Source organism: Cyprinodon tularosa, unplaced genomic scaffold, assembly GCF_016077235.1.
Source record: "Cyprinodon tularosa strain WSP-4 unplaced genomic scaffold, ASM1607723v1 ctg230, whole genome shotgun sequence".
NCBI classification, from domain to species: Eukaryota; Metazoa; Chordata; class Actinopteri; order Cyprinodontiformes; family Cyprinodontidae; genus Cyprinodon; species Cyprinodon tularosa.
The window spans coordinates 1,177,423-1,195,525 of NW_024038862.1; the positions used below are offsets into that span (position 1 = coordinate 1,177,423).

The window sequence follows — 18,103 nt, forward strand, 5'->3', positions numbered from 1 at the left end:
TATGATTAAGCAACTCCGTCTTTCTGTCAAGAACATCCACCAGCAGGGTCAATACTGATTTGATAGAATCTGGGAGAGCGGACTATGTTCAACCATCCATTTTCTTTAACCTTATCCCTCAGTGGGATCAGGAGGTGCTGGTGCATATCTCCAGCCACGTTCTGGGTGAGAGGTGGGATCACCCTGGACAGGTCACCAGTCTGTCGCAGTATGTTCAACCAGCTTAAAAGTAATCGGTAATCAGATTTATTATTTGCACTTTTACTAAGTGAACTTTCTAACTCCCTTAAATCTGAAATTACAATGGCAAAATTGTTTAAATCTTTTATCTTTGGACCCCCTGCAGAGTGACGTCACACCTGCAAGATCCTTTTCTTACCTTCCTGCTAGATTGCAAAAAGCAGCTTGCTCATGAGTTGTCAACTTAACACGCTAAATCTTAAATGTACGTGTACATATAAAAGAAAAAGGGGCGCAGTGCTTGCTACTGAATGGCAACACTATCAAAGTCAGGAAAAAGTTTTAAGTAAAGCCGGGATTAAAACAGTAGCTACAAGAAGCTTCAAATAAAAGGTGTTGTTTATGTTCAACCTAAACACCAACTCCGATAGACCATCAGTAGAGCAGGTGTTTAAATTAATCAATCACTGCTGCGAAAGCTTATAGCAGTGAAAGCTAATATACCACAGCCATCACCTTATAAACGCAAAATAAACAACCCTCTAAAATCGGAGAACTGTAATGGACTGAAAGTCCTGTTTTTTATGTGGGAAATTATTTGCGTGTGTTTTAGTATAATTCTGATATATTGGCGCTGTTGTCTGTTTCTATGGCGACGATACTGAATGTAGTGTAGCTTAGAGACCTGCATGGGTCGAGTTTTACCAACCCGCACCCGCCCGAACCCGTTAGGATGACTACCGAACCCGACCCGTCACCCGCGGATATCTTCAATTCAAATGTTATGGGGAGAGGGCGGAGGGGGGTGATGGGGAGAAAGCGAGAGGCAACAGATTATTTTTTATGAGTTTTTTTGTCGGGGTTTGTGGACGGTGAGCAGCGGGGAGAACTTTTTTTATTTTCTTTCTGAGGAGCGGCATGAATGGGGTTTTAATCAGATATACACAGCACCGAAAGCAAAATACGTGTACAAAATATTGGTGGGGACATGTCCACACCAGTCCTTAAGGAAGTTACGCCTATGATTGTTCAGATTAACTTGTCTTCTTTATGGCTTTTATTCGGTGCTTTACTGCATTTGTTTTGGGAAAATATGAGGAAAAAATAAATACAGAAAATTTTTTTTTTTTTTTTAAATCGCAAAATAATTATAGGGTGGCTAATGCCAAAGAAAGGGTGACTGAAGCCACCCTTAAATAGGTCTAACGACGCTTATGCCTGGGTCCCTGTGTTCCTCTGGGAACTGATGCCCTCAGGCATAGCCCCAACACTAAGTCCTTATCTCTGAAGCCTCCTGCAGAAACTTTCCACAGATGATTTCTTTGAGTGCCTTTCCTCTGCTCACACAACCCAGATTTCTTTTGATTGAATATTTTCAAACCGAAAAAAAAAAAGGATCAGCTGTAAGTATGGATTCATGGTGATTTTCACATTGCAACATTTGCAAACATATTTCTGCCTAAAACTGAGAGGGGGAAAAAAACAACATGGATTCAAGAGTCTACATGAACAGATTAATTTGCGATGCGCTGGTTTTGGCCCCTCCTCGAGAAGAAGAGAGGGGCTCCGCTGAGGAACCCGTGGACCAATCGGTTGCCGGTAATATTTCACTGGGGGAGCGAGCGTTGTGTGAGGATGAGCCCTGCTGCTGCTTCTCCATCCTCCTCTGCGCTCTCCGATCGGCGAGCTGTGGAATAGGCGTGTTTCTGTTTTTCAAACGCAGAAAAACGCACAGAAAACCTAACTTCAAGGTAAGAAGGGACTCACCTTTAATTTCCATTTTTTCTTTCTTTGCGCATCCAATGCAAAGGTGCTGAACGCACGGTATCCGAGCAGGGGGTGCAGAGGCTGTCATGCGCTTCTTCTGTGAGATATGTGATGGAGATAGCTGGGGATAAGATGGGGGGGTTGTTCTGCTGTTGTACTTTTCGTGTTGTGGGTTTCAAGCTGTGTCAACTTCACAGCAGGGGGCAGGATATCTTCACATCATTTCGCGTAAATACGCTTGAATAAACAAACGCGCCAAATTGACGTACAATAATTGCGATATGAGAGCAGAGACTCTTTAATGTTGCCAAGCAGCGAGTTTCGCTCGTGCGTAAATGTCCGCTGACCGTAAAGCGCCTTCCTCTTTAAGCAATGGTTCCATGAGTGTTAAACCGTGCGTCCCGGGGAGGAATCCGCACAAGCTGCAGGGGCACCACACTGAGGCACACTGCTTTTCTATTCATCAAAGCAAAGTCGAGTGGAACACCAGCCGGCCTGGCGCTCTGGGACAGCGAGAGGATGATTCCCCAGGACCTCCAGGAATGGGAAAAAACTAATGTTAGAATTAAAATAATAAAAAAAATGATGGAACAATTGGTGTACTTTCTACTGTCTGTTTAGTGTAGAAATTATAATATTGAAATTATTTTGTTCCTTACATATTTCTTCTAATCTAGCTTGTTTGAATAGTTTGGAATGACTGGAAATGGTTGCATTACAATCCCTTGGAGGGTTTTTTGACCAATTATTCTTTAGGAAATTGTTTTAATTTCGAATCGTTTGATGGTTTAAGGGGAATAACGGTGCTGCAGTTTGTATCTTGTTTCCCTCAGCAAGAAGGTCTAACCTTCCATGGATTTTCCTGCATTGAGTTTGCATGTTCTCTCAGGGTCTGGGTTACAGTTAGATTGATTCGTGACTCTAAATTGCCCTTACAGGTGTGTGTGTCTGTTTGCATGGTTGTATAAATCTATGATGCCTTGCAGTGGACTGGTGACCTATTCAGGGTGTACCACATCTTTAGACTAAAGACCTCCCCGCATCCCTGTTCAGGATTGATGGATAGTTGTGGCGTATTATAGGCTTTTTTTTTTAAAGTAACAGCTTATTTCTTAAGCTTTTGGATCATCATCCTGCTCCATAACAAAAAATTGTTTAACAGAAAATATGGGCTGGTTATTCTTCAAAATAATGATGTGAGAATGAGCAGAATTAATTGATTTATTTCCATGTTTTTTGTTCTGAAATATTGTTAGTTTTGGCCAGATGTAAGATGAAGCACACCTTACAGGAAGTTTAACTTTTCGTTTTCCTGAAAGTCTTGAAACAGTTTTTTTTTTTTGTAAATAAGTTGTTTTCATCTTTTACCTCTATAATGGAGCCAGTCTTGACTAAATGACTTTCTTAGTGCTGAATCATACAATTTAAGGAATTTTCTTTGGTAATAAGGCGAGACTAGCAAACATACAATTGACTTAAAATGCATTTGAAAATATGTCATTTGAAAGAAAGGCAACTTGAAAAAGGCATGTTATTATGTTACATTTGAGCTGAAAAGATGTTTTTGCACAGGGCATGATCAGCCATCATAAACATTGGTGTACACAGTCACCATCTGCTTGCAGTATTTACACATCATGCTTGTTCAAATTCCCAATCATCCGGGTCATTGCAGCCACAGAACCAACATATTTTTCCTCGAAAAAACAGATCAGTGGACGGACGTAAAACTGGGAAAAACAGTGCAATCATTACTTCTTCATGTCTCTAACTACGTTTCTGGCTGATTTGTATCTTAGGGTTAGGGTTAATTGTATGTAAAGTTCTATGTTATTGCATGGTGCATAAGATGCGCAGGCGCAAGGATATCTTGTCTCGAGGCAAGAGGTAAAAATACGACGAAATAAGATGAAAAAAACGTCTAAAATTTACGAAATTACGGTGCATAACTTTTCGTACGATTTCATACGAACTCATAATGAGAATACACTGACAGAACAGGCTTAAATCGGAAGCTACCGGATGTTCAGTTTTTCCTAAAATGTTTCCACACCTATCCAGGACCTGACAGAATTGACAAACAATCTTAGGGGTGGAAATGTTTAAAAAAAAACTTAGAGAAAGTCTAGTGTGTCTCCATTTTAAGCTTGTTTTGTGGTTACTTCTGCTTCAATCAATTTTCCAGTTTCCAAGGCTTTAGCGCTCACTTGGAAAGCATGAAATACAGTATAAAAGTTACACTTTTATACTGTTTTCAGAGCGCGAATATCATCTAAACCTTCTTGGCATTCAATATTTTTTGTTGCTAACTCACACTTGATCTTAGACTTTTCCTCTTTTCACATCTTCCATGGGAGTTACTTTCTTGCTTACTTAGTGCGCACATGCACAATATTGTATCTCCAGTCACATGGTCTAGTTAAGCTAAATGCCACCGGAGGTATGCATTACTTTAGATATTATTCTAGGTGGTTTTGTAACCTCCTGGATGAGACGTTGATACACTCTTGGAGTTCTTTTGATAGCTTGGCCAATCCGGGGATGGTTCTAAATAAATACTGGATTTTTATTTATTAGAAATGCTTTGCAGATGATGGGAAAGCCCCATGTATTACACATATAAAGAGGAAATAAAATGCATGCTTCCTTAAAAAATTTGTTAACTTTGAATGCATCGAAAGAGCTGTATTAAATACTTACTGCTAATGTCTTGTTTGGTAAGGAAATGTTTAGGACACATGGTAGCTTGGAATGTTGTGTTTTGATTTTTAACATTTCTTCCACATAAACTGTGTCTTAAGGTATCTTTGGGTCTTTTCTATGAACTTTAAATTGTAAAAAAAAACTGCTAATCAGCTGGACATTCTTTTTGTCTTAAACCAGCTAAATCTTTCTAAGTCTTTCTTCGTGTGTCATATTCCTTTTGGAGTTATGATGTTCCATGATGCATTCAACCTTGTATTTTTCCCACTTCTCCTGGTGTGTCAGTGGTTTTTTTCAAATATTCCACAACAACACTTAACTTGTTTTTTTTTTTCTTTGAACAGTGTATGTCCATAGAGTTCATTGGGGTTCAGTGCCTTACTTGGTTTTCAGGGGAAAAGCTGTATCTCTTATTTCTAAGTCTTTCTGAAGCTTTCTTGGCTCAAGGACAACCCTGGAGATTCTTCCAACTCCTCTGTTGCACCTGGCTAATGCTGGTTTATGGTGAAATAATGTCTTTCTGCTGCCTGAGATCTGCACCCGAGAAATTCAGATGTTTAGAAAACCTAGTATAATACTCTAATTGGTACATTTTCAAACAGTGAAACTTCTTAGTGAGGATTTCAGTGACATAAGCATAGCAACATGGTTTTAATTATGAACATTTTAAGCTGAATCTTTTTGTTTGTTTTGGTATTTTTGTTACTTATCCACTACCTACACTGCATAACTGAAATTACAACTCTGCTATAGTAAGCTTTACAGCACAATTTGCAGCCTAGCTGAGAGCATTTTGTTTTTCTCGGCCTCTTGGAAAAAACCCAGTGTTGGTGCAAATCACCAACGCATCATAATAAAGAACATTAAGGATCTCCATCTAATGTTACCTCTGAATATTCTTCGAGTCCCTTCCTTTTCTTCTGAAATCATTTTAACATGTTCATCTGAAATTGCAAGCACAAATAAATCTCAACCATAAAGGTCCCAGATTATGCAGAGTTTACTTTATAAACTTTTGTAGCAGCCATATGTGTCCTGAAGGTCGTGTCTGAGGTTCACAAATGACAACAATACTCTCCCCTCTGTCATTGCCTTTCTCCACCTCTTAGTGTGTTTTAAAAATGCTCTGTTTGAAAATCATGCCCTTCATGATGTCATAAGGGGAAAAAAGCTGTCCAGAACGGTTTGTAGCAGCCCACCAGTTAAGCTCCGGCATTCATCTTAGGTATTATTCTGTGCTCATAAGCTCTCTTCATGAACTTTGACTGGTTGTCATGGATGCGGGTTGTGGGGGGATGGCCTTCGGGAGGAAAGGTGCGCTGAAAGCCAAAACAGCTGGTCCAGAAGAGGGCTGAATTAGGGGATTTTGGGATCTTTAAGACATGAAGGGGGAATTGTATTAACTATGTTACTGTCATTTAGATGCAATCTAAGTTAACATTTAGGTCGCATTTACAGGCTTGAGCTAAAAATATGTTCAACTTCATTAGGTATTTTACTTTTGCCTTTTCTCTCCTTCTACTTTAGGGCTGTACTTTGATCCAGTTGATAGGAGAGAGAGGAATATCAATACGAGCAATGTAGAAAGTGATTAAAAACACAAAATTTTCTTTCAAATCTATAAATGAACTCCATAAAATACCTGCATTGCATTATAAGTAGCAATTTATCAATATTTTAACTGAACCAAACTACATCAATCAATTTTGCTGTGTTATCAAATTTAGGACAGTTAGCAGAGGCACACGCAGTGGGTCAATTAGATAATTGACTGAGGCTGTGTATGAAGCAAATGCAGGGAGGAAACTATTTTAATTCAACATAAAAAAAAAAAAGGAAACAAAACATTACATACAAAATTCTATTTGCATTATAATTACATCCCGCTTTGTTATCCAGGGGTTGGATCCTTGATAGTTTTGCACATGTGTGACTCATTTTTAACAAGGAAACAGACTGGTCTGCTCTTTGCTGTGACTCTGCTGCTGCGTCTGACCCCCCTGTCTGTACTTTGAGGTGATGGGCGCTCACAACAGCCCTCATTCCTTGTTTAACACTGGAAACTCAGAGGAATCTTTACTTTTATGTTTCACCACCAAACAATGGAAAATGAATTACTAGATTTGTCTCTAGTGGCTTTAAAGAAAAATCACTACTGCTAATTTAGCAATAATGTCTGTCTGTCGCTTATAGTTTTCCTGGGGGCCTTTTTGCCATGCAGTAGCTAGCTTTGCAGGCAGGCAGGAATGAATGCCGTTGATGTTGGTTTTTCAAAATGCAATAAATAGTTTAGTTATTCAAATAAATGTCAAAAAGTGTATATTCATGCGCACATATATATTCAACTGATCAAATAAGTACAAGCCCCTTCAGTTGAACAATCAGTGCATGGATGATCGGCATTTAGCCAGCAACAAGTTAAATTATTTTGGCAAGAAGGGAGGAAGATGAAGTGATGTACCCATCATCCCTCGTGCCTTTTGTACAAGCCTGTAGTGGCATGTTAACATCTGGGTTTGCTGGAGCTGGTTAGGTTTAGGTTCAGTAACTGTCATTGCCTTCGCCTTTCAGGCTCTCTAGTTCTTCCCTGAAGTCTTGGTATTTTTCAAATTTCTCATGTTCTTTCTACCTCATTTTTCTATGATTTGGGTTGGCCACATTGATCACTATGGGTGTCCTTTGCTGCTCATTAATGATCACAAAGTCTGGTTGGTATGCCACAACAACAATTTTGTCTGTTTGTATCTGGAAGTCCCAGAGGATCTTAGGTCTGTCATTCTCCAACACCCCGGGAGGTGGTTCCCATTTTGACCTTAGGGGGTGTCCAGTTTGTATTCTGCACAATACTTCTGTACACTATACCAGCCACTTCGTTATAACATTGCAAGTTTTCCTTTCCTGGAAGTACCCTAGACCCTGCTGTGAGATGGTGGATTGTTTCTGGGGCCTCTTTGCATAGCCTGCACCTGGGATCTTGCCTGGTATGGTAGATCTGGGCCTCTATTGCTCCCATGCTCAAGGCCTACTCCTTTGCTGCCTTGATCAGTGCTTCTGTGCTGTCCTTCAGCTCGGCCCTCCCTAGCCATTGGTAGGATTTTGTCATATCATCCACTTTAGCTATCTGTCAATGGAATGCAAGGTTTTTTCCTCCCATGATGGTTCCTTCATTTCCAGCTTTAGTTGTCTGAGAAATTCACTAAGCATTTGAGCTCCGTGCATGAGCTGTTAGCAATAGTTGTCTTTTAGCCAGCAACAAGCATTAGTTGTCCTTGACATGCCTAACAGAATATTATTGCATGTTTTCTAATATTGTGCTTCCCTAAAGAGGTTTTTATATAATCAAATTTTCTTTGCGTCTTCAAAATTTTTTCGTGCTATGGAAGGTAATTTTAGCTTAAATGCAGTGATTAAATTTGATTCACATTTTTATTAACACATTTTGGAACAACCCAATGTTTTTGCAAACAGCGTCTCTCATTACGCAGAGAAGACAGTTCATTAGCCAAACAAGTTGCAATTAAATTGATTATTTCTTTATCTCAATTAGACTCGAAATTAAGTTCCTTTCTCTAACTGCTCACACACACCCAAACCCAAAATCAAACACGCAGACATAAATACACCCAAAAATAAACGCTTGCACACAGCTTGGACTCATCTTTGGAGTACCAACACACGCTCCAAATGTCCAACTATTTTTTCTTCTACATAAAGGAGCCTCAGTGGAGATGCTCCATGTTGATGGGCACTAAAATAAATGCACATCTTGGCATCATGTCTCAGGCCCCTTTGTGCTCCCTGCTCACGGGGATAACTGATCTTGGAAACAGGGGGAAAAACTAAGTCTCCTTTTATTATCTGTGTTGTATGTGCAGAAACAGAACAGATTGCCCCTTTTATAATCGAAGCAAAACCGGTATACAAAGCCTTTAAGCTTTTGCAGTGCATATCAGTTCTACTTAAACAATGCAGATGTGCAACAATATAACATTTTCTTTATATATATATATATATATATATATATATATATATATATATATATATATATATATATATATATATATATATATATATATATATATATATATATATATGTGTATATATATATTCTTTTTTTTTAAGAACAGCAGCTTAAGCCTTTGCATCATAATTTAACAATTGTAAGCATGAAATCTGAAATATGGGACTGGAAAGAAAATTAGACTTGGACAAAATCTGGCATATTTATAACATAATGTTGCTTGTTAATTAACATATATCCTCCAATTCAGATAACAAATAAATTATGAAATGTAAAAAAAACATTTCGATATAGATATCAGCCAAAAAACTAATATAAGAATTAGTATTGCACCGATACCGATACCAGTATCGGACGGGGCCCCGATACTGCCCTAAAATGACGGTATTGGTATCGGTATCGGTATCGGCGAGTACCAACAAATAGGGCACAGATACCATTTTGAGAGCCATAAGTTTATTCAACTATTGTCACCCACTCCTGGTAGGCAATAAAAACTTTTTATTTGTATTATCCAGTAGAACTTTTTATTAAAAATTCACTTTGTATTAGATTTTTTCCTGCTTCACAAAGGTAGGCAGCAGCTTGACAAAGCCATGATGGCAATTATTTTACATTATTATGGTATCGGTATTGGCCGATACAGCCAAGTATCGGGTATCGGTATCGGGGCCAAAAAATGGCATCGGCGCAACACTAATCAGAATACATATTGGCCTATATCTGAAACCTCTGATATTAGCAGGCTGGCAGACACTCCAATTAGGTTCAGGGAAATGAAAGATTTGATATCCAGTGTTGGGCACGTTACTTTGAAAAAGTAATTAGTTATAGTTACTAGTTACTTCTCCCAAAACGTAACTGAGTTACTAACTGAGTTACTCCACAATAAAAGTAACTAGTTACTAGTAAAAGTAACTATTGCGTTACTTTTGCGTTTCTCGCCCCCGTAACCCTCACCACCCAGCCCCCACCTTCTCAGCATGTGTTTCAAAAGCCAGCTGAATAGAGTGGACGACAAAGACAAGAACCTGCAGAGAGTTTTGCATTTATTGCAACTCAACGTAAATGGCATCAGGGGGGAACGCGATTTCAAGTTTTTTAACAGGGCATTCAGATCTGGTGAGTATATGAAATTAATAACTGGGGATGTCTAATTCTGAAATCCTGTGTGTTTGGGTTGTTATAGATACTGCAACATCTATCTAAACAGATCTATATAGATGTTTACTCTGTGTGTGACATAAAATATGCATCTCCATCCCTGCCACAAAGGCCATCAAATAATGTTTAAAATAAAAAATACAGTAGGTTGAAAAGGCAGAGTATCCATCCATCCATCCATCCATCCATCCATCCATCCATCCATCCATCCATCCATCCATCCATCCATCCATCCATCCATCCATCCATCCATCCAGATTTCTCCCTTTCTCCATAGGCTATCATTTGATCGTTCACGCTCTCCATAGTTCTCCTGTGGCGCAAGCACAGGGCGACTGTTGCGCGCCTTTAGCGAGCATGCGCGTTTCCTGTTGCTTGCGCGGTGAATCGTGCCGCCTGCGCTGTGCAGAGATGTGCAGAGATTAGTAACGCCGTTACCTTGTTTTAGTCACCGTTGATATCAAGAGTAGACTTGCACCGGTGAATTGATATTGCTTGGTAATCGGACAATTTTCACATGATCGGCCATAACTGGCTGGTCATTATGAAGGCCATCGATTTATTTTAAGTGCTGGTATTTGTGTTGTTGAAAAGCTTTTCTCTTAGTGGATACACATCTTTCACCTGCTCTTTTGTTTTTGATCAGAGTGCCCCAAACAGGGGATCACCCAGACAACATAGACAAGGGGAGACAGCATTCTGAGCTCAGACAGAAGTAACAGTGAATGAGTGTGCTAAAGATACGCTCTATGTATGCACCCTGATGCTCTATCTCTCCAGTTATTTTTCCTGAAAAGAGATCACCCAGGACAAACTCTTTAAATAACTCTTCATAACTTATATGTATTAGATAACCAGGAGACATGACACAAGATTCTGATAGAAATTGTAATCTTACTCAGATCAGCGAAATTGCTTAGATTGTACAGAAGGCAGCTGCTTACCTCCAGGCTCACCTCTCAGGAAGTGGCCCCGATTAACTGTTAAAAAGGCATTTTATACTGTACATCTCCAGTCTGCCACATCATCTTATTTTACATCATACACTTTAGCAGGTGATTAGACATCCATGGCTCCAGCCTTATCAAAATATTACACTTCGTTCTTAGCTGAAGGACAATGCACTCATTTCCTTTTAAAATCTTTGCAACCTACAGTACAAAATGAAGATTATAACTGTATATCCAGACAAACGAGCTGTCCTAATCAGTTCAGACGCGCAACAGGCAGCCAATACAAAGGTTTAATAAACTCACACATCTTCAATGATAATTATCCTAACAAGTGTGAGAACAATGGGAGAAAATGCATCATAACCGGGAAGAGGTGCCCTGTCCCAGTGCCCCTCTTTGGAGCTAGGGAAGCGCAGTATTAGAACAAGTCCTCCTGAATCAGAAGAAACAGGCTTTCTACTCAGGGGATAAAGAAGAGCAGCGTAGAGCTCAGCGGGAGCTCCAGTGGAGGATCAGGGCGGCAAAGAAGGACTATGGGAAGAAGATGGAGGAGCAGCTGGCACAGAACAATGCCAGAGATGTGTGGAGAGGTCTGAAGAACATCTCCGGCTTTGAGCAGAGGACCAGCAGGGCTGCAGATGGTAACACCAAGTTTGGAGATTAGTTAAACAGCTTCTTCACGCAGTTTGACTCCCCTCACACTGGTCCCCTCCCTGCCCTCAACTCTCCACACACCTCCAACCACCAGCCCCCCAGAGACCTTTCCCCCCCACCGCCGCCACTCCCACCAACCCCCGACCCATCCACACCTCCAGTCGTGCCTTCCTCCCCCCTCACAGTAACACCAATGCAGGTGAGAGGGCAGCTGAGGAGGCTGAAACAGAGGAAGGCCTCAGGACCAGACGGCCTCCCCCCCAGGCTGCTGAGGACCTGTGCAGATGACATCTGTCAGGTCCTCAACTACATGTACAACCTGAGCCTCAGCCTGGGGGTGGTCCCCACCCTGTGGAAAACCTCTTGTGTGGTTCCGGTTCCCAAAACGCCACACGCCAGGGACCCGGCCCACTTCAGACCAGTCACCCTGACCTCTCACCTGATGAAGACAATGGAGCGCCTCGTCCTCGCCCACTCCGCACCGTGGTGAGCCCCACCCTGGACCCGCTGCAGTTTGCCTACCGGCCCAACATCGGAGTAGATGACGCCATCATCTACCTGCTGCAGCGGGTGCTCACCTACCCGGAGACCACTGGGAGCGCTGTGAGAGTCATGTTCTTTGACTTCTCCAGCACTTTAAACGCCATCAGACCGGTGCTGGTGAGGGGAAAGCTGGAAGACGCTGGGGTGGACAAGCATATAGCTGACAGAACCATCAACTACCTCACTGACCGTCCTCAGTACGTGCGGCTGCCAGTCAGAGGTTTCACTCTGCAGCACCAGGGCCCCCCAGGGCACCGTCCTGTCTCCTTTTCTTTTCACCCTCTACACCTTGGATTTCACCTACAACACGGACAGCTGCCACCTCCAGAAGTTCTCCGATGACTCGGCCATTGTGGGCTGTGTGTCTGAGGAGAACGAGCTGGAATACTGGTCGGTCATCATGGACTTTGTGGACTGGTGTGAGAGAAACCATCTGTCTCTGAACACCAGTAAGACCAAGGAGATGGTGATCGACTTCAAGAGAAGACCACCACCCCACCCCCCCTGAACATCCAGGGACAGGACATAGAAACTGTGGAGAGTTTCAAATACCTGGGTGTTCACGTCAACAATAAACTGGACTGGACTCACAACACTGACGCTCTGTATAAAAAGGGCCAGAGCCGCCTCCACCTCCTGAGGAGGCTGAGGGCCTTTGAAGTCAGCAGGCCCCTCCTTAAAATCTTTTATGACTCTGTGGTGGCCTCAGCCCTCCTCTACGCTGTCGTCTGCTGAGCCCCTGGTACCTCAGAGCGGGACAGAAAGAGACTGAATAAGCTGGTGAGGAAGGCCACTTCTGTCCTGGGCTGCCCTCTGGACTCGGTGGAGGAAGTGGCTGAGAGGAGGATGCTGTCCAAACTCACATCCATCATGGACAACACCTCTCACCCCCTGCACCAGACTGTAGAGAACCTGAGTAGCTCCTTTAGTCAAAGACTTAGACACCCTGTCTGTAAGAAGGAACGCTACCGCAGGTCATTCATTCCTGCTGCCACCAGACTCTATAATAATGCACTATAGCCACAATAACTCCTGTAAAAACCACTGTGCAGCTATATTATAGTTTTTTATTTATTGACTGTGCAATATCCTGTGCAATATGCTGAATGTGCAATATACGTGAATAGAATAGTCATACCACTACCTCACCGTTGTTCCTTACCTACTACACTTTAACGTAAAATTAAATCCACCTGTATTTAAGCCATCCGGATTGTACATATTTTTTATTTCTTTTATTTCTTTTTTATTTCTTATTTTTATTTTGTTTTTCATTGTGTGCAATACATGTACACTTTCACCTTAATAAAAATTGATATACTGTATATACCTGGATATACTGTATATATATTGCTTATTCTTAATGCACCTTTTTCCTCCTTGTTTGCACCTTCTGTAACTTCTATGCTAATATGTGACGAGTGAATTTCTTCGCTGTGAGATCAATAAAGCTCATCTAATCTAATCTAATCTTATAATTTTGTTGTAATTCACCAATCTATTGATTCCTCATATTACATGTTTTGTGCAGAGCTAACCTTTCTTGCTCCTCATTATTTAAGGAGTCAGTAATGTTACAGATTACACAGAAAACATTGTGGCAAAGCATAATTTAAACATATCAGATGGTATCAGATTGTACGGTCATTTACACTGTTTTAGAGTCAGACCTTTCAGATATACAATCAGTTAATTATCTTAATCCTATTTGAAAATAACATATCTCTTTAAAACGCTGTTATCATAGCTGTTTAAAACTAGTATCTGGTATGTTGGGGGGGAGCAGAAATAATGTGTGACACTGTGAAGGGCTTTGAGTGTTTTCATATCATTACAGCTGCCTCTAAAGCTACCGCTGCATGAAAACTCAGGGCGCAGTAGATTGGGTAATTTGAAAGAAAGGCTCTTAGTGGGGATGCATTCAAAGCCTAGGTGAATGGATGCGGCTCTTAAAGAAGCGCTGCACGGATTTCCGACTGTGTATTACTACAAAGACGGCCTCCTCACCTCCCGGCCTCACTCCATATTTTTTGATCACCCACCTCCACCTACTGACTTGCACAGCCATGCTGAGGTCACTTTGCATACAGCATATCAATGCAGAGTGATACACTCAAGAGACTGGCATTTTACAGAGCTCATACCAAAATGCAGTGGCAGCCATGCATGCAAAATACATAGTATGTGTATTCTGTACCTTTTTCACATTTAATTGTGTTATAAAAATGTACTTGTGTAGTTTTAAAGTGGAATTAAAACATTATATTTTTATTTTATATATCTATATATAGATGTTATATTTCATTGAAATCATAATAGATATATGAAGAAACTTATTCCAGCATGATAGAAGAAGTGAAAGCAAAATAAACATGTTCATTTAAATGATTGAAGGAAATGTCCTTTATAATCTGAAGGCTATAGTTTTTATTATTGAGTGGGCACCTTGTTGCACTATTACTCTTTTCCTTCCCTTTACTTTTCCATTAATCTGCTTCCATGCAGGCAGGACTTCATGAGCAGTCTTTCTACCAATAATATTACATGGCTTACCCTCAAAGGTAAGCCACAAAACTGGTGTCAGTGACATTGTTATGATCATATAACTCTGTTAGACCAACATTTCTTGAAAAAAGGTAAAGTAAGTTTTAATTTGTGTAAGTGTTTTAAAAATAAAAGAAATTTCCAAATGATAGAAGCACAGAATCTTTGTTTTTGTTATGCTCAACCAAAGTAAAGCTTGGTTTTATATTTGATGAGTGGAAATGAGATGCATGGCATGTTGTCAACGCACAGTCCTCCATATTTTATATACTGTGTGGCTTCTTCTCGAAACTATAGGAGGCAGTGCATGGCACAGACTACAGGCCTACAGTTGTTTCCACAATATTCAATGTCTCTTTAAATCCATATGTCATTCAAGAGTGACAGTAATGTCTTTCCAAGACTTGTTCACAATCTGTTGATTTATGGTCTAAATCATATGATGTTTACATAGTCTACCTTTACCAGTTGGAGAAGTTGCTTGTCCATCACATTTTCTGCACAGAACTGTCCTCCTAAATTACAAATTTTCCTAAAAAGGTTTTGGGGATGGATGCCAAAATGATGTAACATGGCAGTGATTGCCCTGCTGACCTTGCGACTGCATCAAGCATAAACTAACCTTAAGACGCTAACTTCCTTATCTTAGACCTTTTAGATGGTAGTCATTCACTTGAAGGTACAGAGGATGATTTTCAAGAATTTATGAAAAGACCCTCCCTATCCATCTTTAATACAAATGCACATGCAATACCCAGTCCACCGAGAACACGCCTATTAAATGCATGCTCTTGCATGCATTTAAAACCCATTTCTCCTTGTGCACGCGCTGTTGCTGTTTGCATCACTCATACAAGCTTACTTTCCAGGGCGTTTCTCAATTCACCAGAACGCGAGTACGTACTCGCGTTCTCGTCAAGTCCGTTCTTGGCGAGAACGCAGGAAGATCGGACTTGACGAGAACGCGAGCACGCAAGCACGTATGTATTGGAGCAGAAGCGTACTCGTGACGTCATCACATGCAACGTTGTTTAGCATTTCTTTAACAGTCAAAACTATTTATTCCCTACACAAAAAATTTTGAAAACAATATTTTTTATTTCTAAAGCTTAAAAAACATTAAAAAAAATTACCGAACCGCAAAAAACCGCCATCAGAACGAGCGGTAGTTCACACATAACTAGACCGAGAGAAGTGCACTACAGACGGGGTAAATTTAGCCCTGGCTGCGGTTACCCTCGGAGGTCTGCTGGTCACTCTGGTCCGCTCACTTCTGACTTTTTTTTTTTATTTCGCACTAACTCTGTAAACAGACCACACAGGGAGGCTTAAATGTATAATGTTATCGCCTCAAACGATTTCAAAACATACTTTTGAAGAACAACAGCAGCAGAAAAGGGAATGTTTAACTTAACACTGTGAGCGCTGTCTCGAATCGCACAAGTCTGCTCTGATGCATGCTCGATAAAGAGGGCGGGGTGAGAACAACATCCGGGGATTTGATGCGTTCTCGATCTGCCGTTCTTGAGAATTGAAACGGTACTCGGGCTGAGGCTGATGACGTGTCACGAGTACACGAGCACACAAGAACGCTCAAGAACGCATATTGAGAAACGCCCTCAGACTCACCACTGGTAAGTCAAAATGGAGATGAGCATGTAGGATCGCCTTGCATAAACGTATCACCAGAATGAGTGACAATTAGAAGGACCGCTTATTTTGATTATCAACCCGGAAAAAGAACATCCTCTACTATACCTTCAAATTGGTGTTTCTGTCACACAGTAGGAAAGAGAGGGATCCAGCTTGCATACATACCTCAGCATGGATGGTTAAAGCAGATATGGAGAATAAGCATTTATTCAAGATCATGACAGCATCTAAACCCTGTACTTAAAACATATATTTGAGCTTAATGGAGCCTAGTTTTAATGTTCTTTTGAGAGCAACCATAACCAACATTTTAAAAGCATGGCTAACATAAATCACTTTAAACTTGTCTGACAGTATGTCAGAGCGACATACCCTTCCTTTGATAGTTTTACATCTCTGTTCAGTCCCATGCGATCTTTTCTATTTTTCTAATTTCTATCCACCAACAGGTTCCCGTTTTGCTATATTTTATAAATATGTCTAGAGAGCCTGTCTAAATTTAATAATGTGTGAGACAACATAATTTCTTTAATTTCTTTTTTTGATTCATCATATTGCAAAAACAAAAACAAACAAACATTGAAGTCATGGAAATATCTTCTAAATATAAGAGATAGGAAGAGGCAGGTTTTAAAACTAGTTCATAAGATTTAGTTTTAAACAGATGTAGATCACCACAAACAACTATTACTGTTTAGCAATGTTTGGTTATTAACGTTCCATAGGCCAAATTTAAAGTATCTGGTCTTAATCAAAGGTGTTTTTTTTTCCCACAACTGTCTTCTCCCATCTGCTATTTAATTTAACTGCACTCTAGTTACAAGCCTACACCTTATTATTCCAACAGAAATTGAGTTACACCAAATGATTGCAGAAACAGTTCTTTCTCACCCTGTCACATATTAATGAAATTACACATTGAAAAGACATAGTCCCTTTTCTTTGTGCCCCTAATAAACCATGTTTATAATAGCCAGCCCACTAACGGAACCAGATTGTACTGTGTTCCATCCAGCTGAATCATTAGGAAATGAAAAAGCGAACACGTAAATAAGAGTATGGAGATAGAAATGATGAAAGATTGTCTTTCTTATTTTAATTTTAACAGACTTTGCTACCTTTAAAATAAAATTAACTTAACAGAAAGACAATTTCATTATTATTACCACTGAAGCAGCACCCATAACTCTGAAGGGACTTTTATAATAATCATCTTTGTGCAATCACTCCAAATGGACTTCTAAAGGAAGTTAAAGAAATTAGGTTTTCCCTCCTGTAATTATTTTCTTTATATTGTGTCTTTATTATGTTTTACTAAATTAGTAATTTGTAGATTGTAAGTGAAAACTGTTTTATTTCTGGATTTTGCTGATACCTACCTCTCTTTTGTCCTCATATTATGTAATTAATTGTACCTATTTTTGCCTTGATTTGAAAACATAGATAGCTAGCTAGATAGATAGATAGATAGATAGATAGATAGATAGATAGATAGATAGATAGATAGATAGATAGATAGATAGATAGATAGATAGATAGATCCTGTCAACAATGCAGACACTAATAAGGGTATGTATTGTCAATCTTGGTTAGGTGAACAGGGACTCACACTCAAATCTCTCACACTTCTCTTTCAGTTATATTTGCGCCCCCAAGAACATCTTAGCTGCCTCTGAGGAGATGCTCTTAGTGGAGTGCTATCACCTTGTCTTGACACATTTCCCCCTTGACAGTGCATATTTAATCACCCCCTCTGCTGTAGCTACAACATAGTGGGGTGACCTGAAACAAGCATAGCCATATAGTATGCGTTTGCAGTACATTTTGAGACCACTTATAATTCTGTAAATGATGTAATAGTGAGAAATGGATCCAACAAAACCTCCCAGCGGTCTGTTACAAAAACCCTGTGTTGAAATCT

General features: G+C 40.2%; 1 protein-coding gene across 4 annotated transcripts in view; it reads left to right on the forward strand.

Moving 5' to 3' along the window:
• Positions 1 to 1,792: 1,792 nt before the first annotated feature.
• dlgap3 (discs, large (Drosophila) homolog-associated protein 3) overlaps positions 1,793 to 18,103 on the forward strand; it is a 237,876-nt gene continuing 221,565 nt past the window's right edge. For all 4 annotated transcript variants that reach the window (XM_038286840.1, XM_038286841.1, XM_038286842.1 and 1 more), the window contains exon 1: positions 1,793 to 1,931. The gene's annotated coding sequence lies outside the window, so the exon portion shown is untranslated. The remainder of the gene's footprint in view (positions 1,932 to 18,103) is intronic.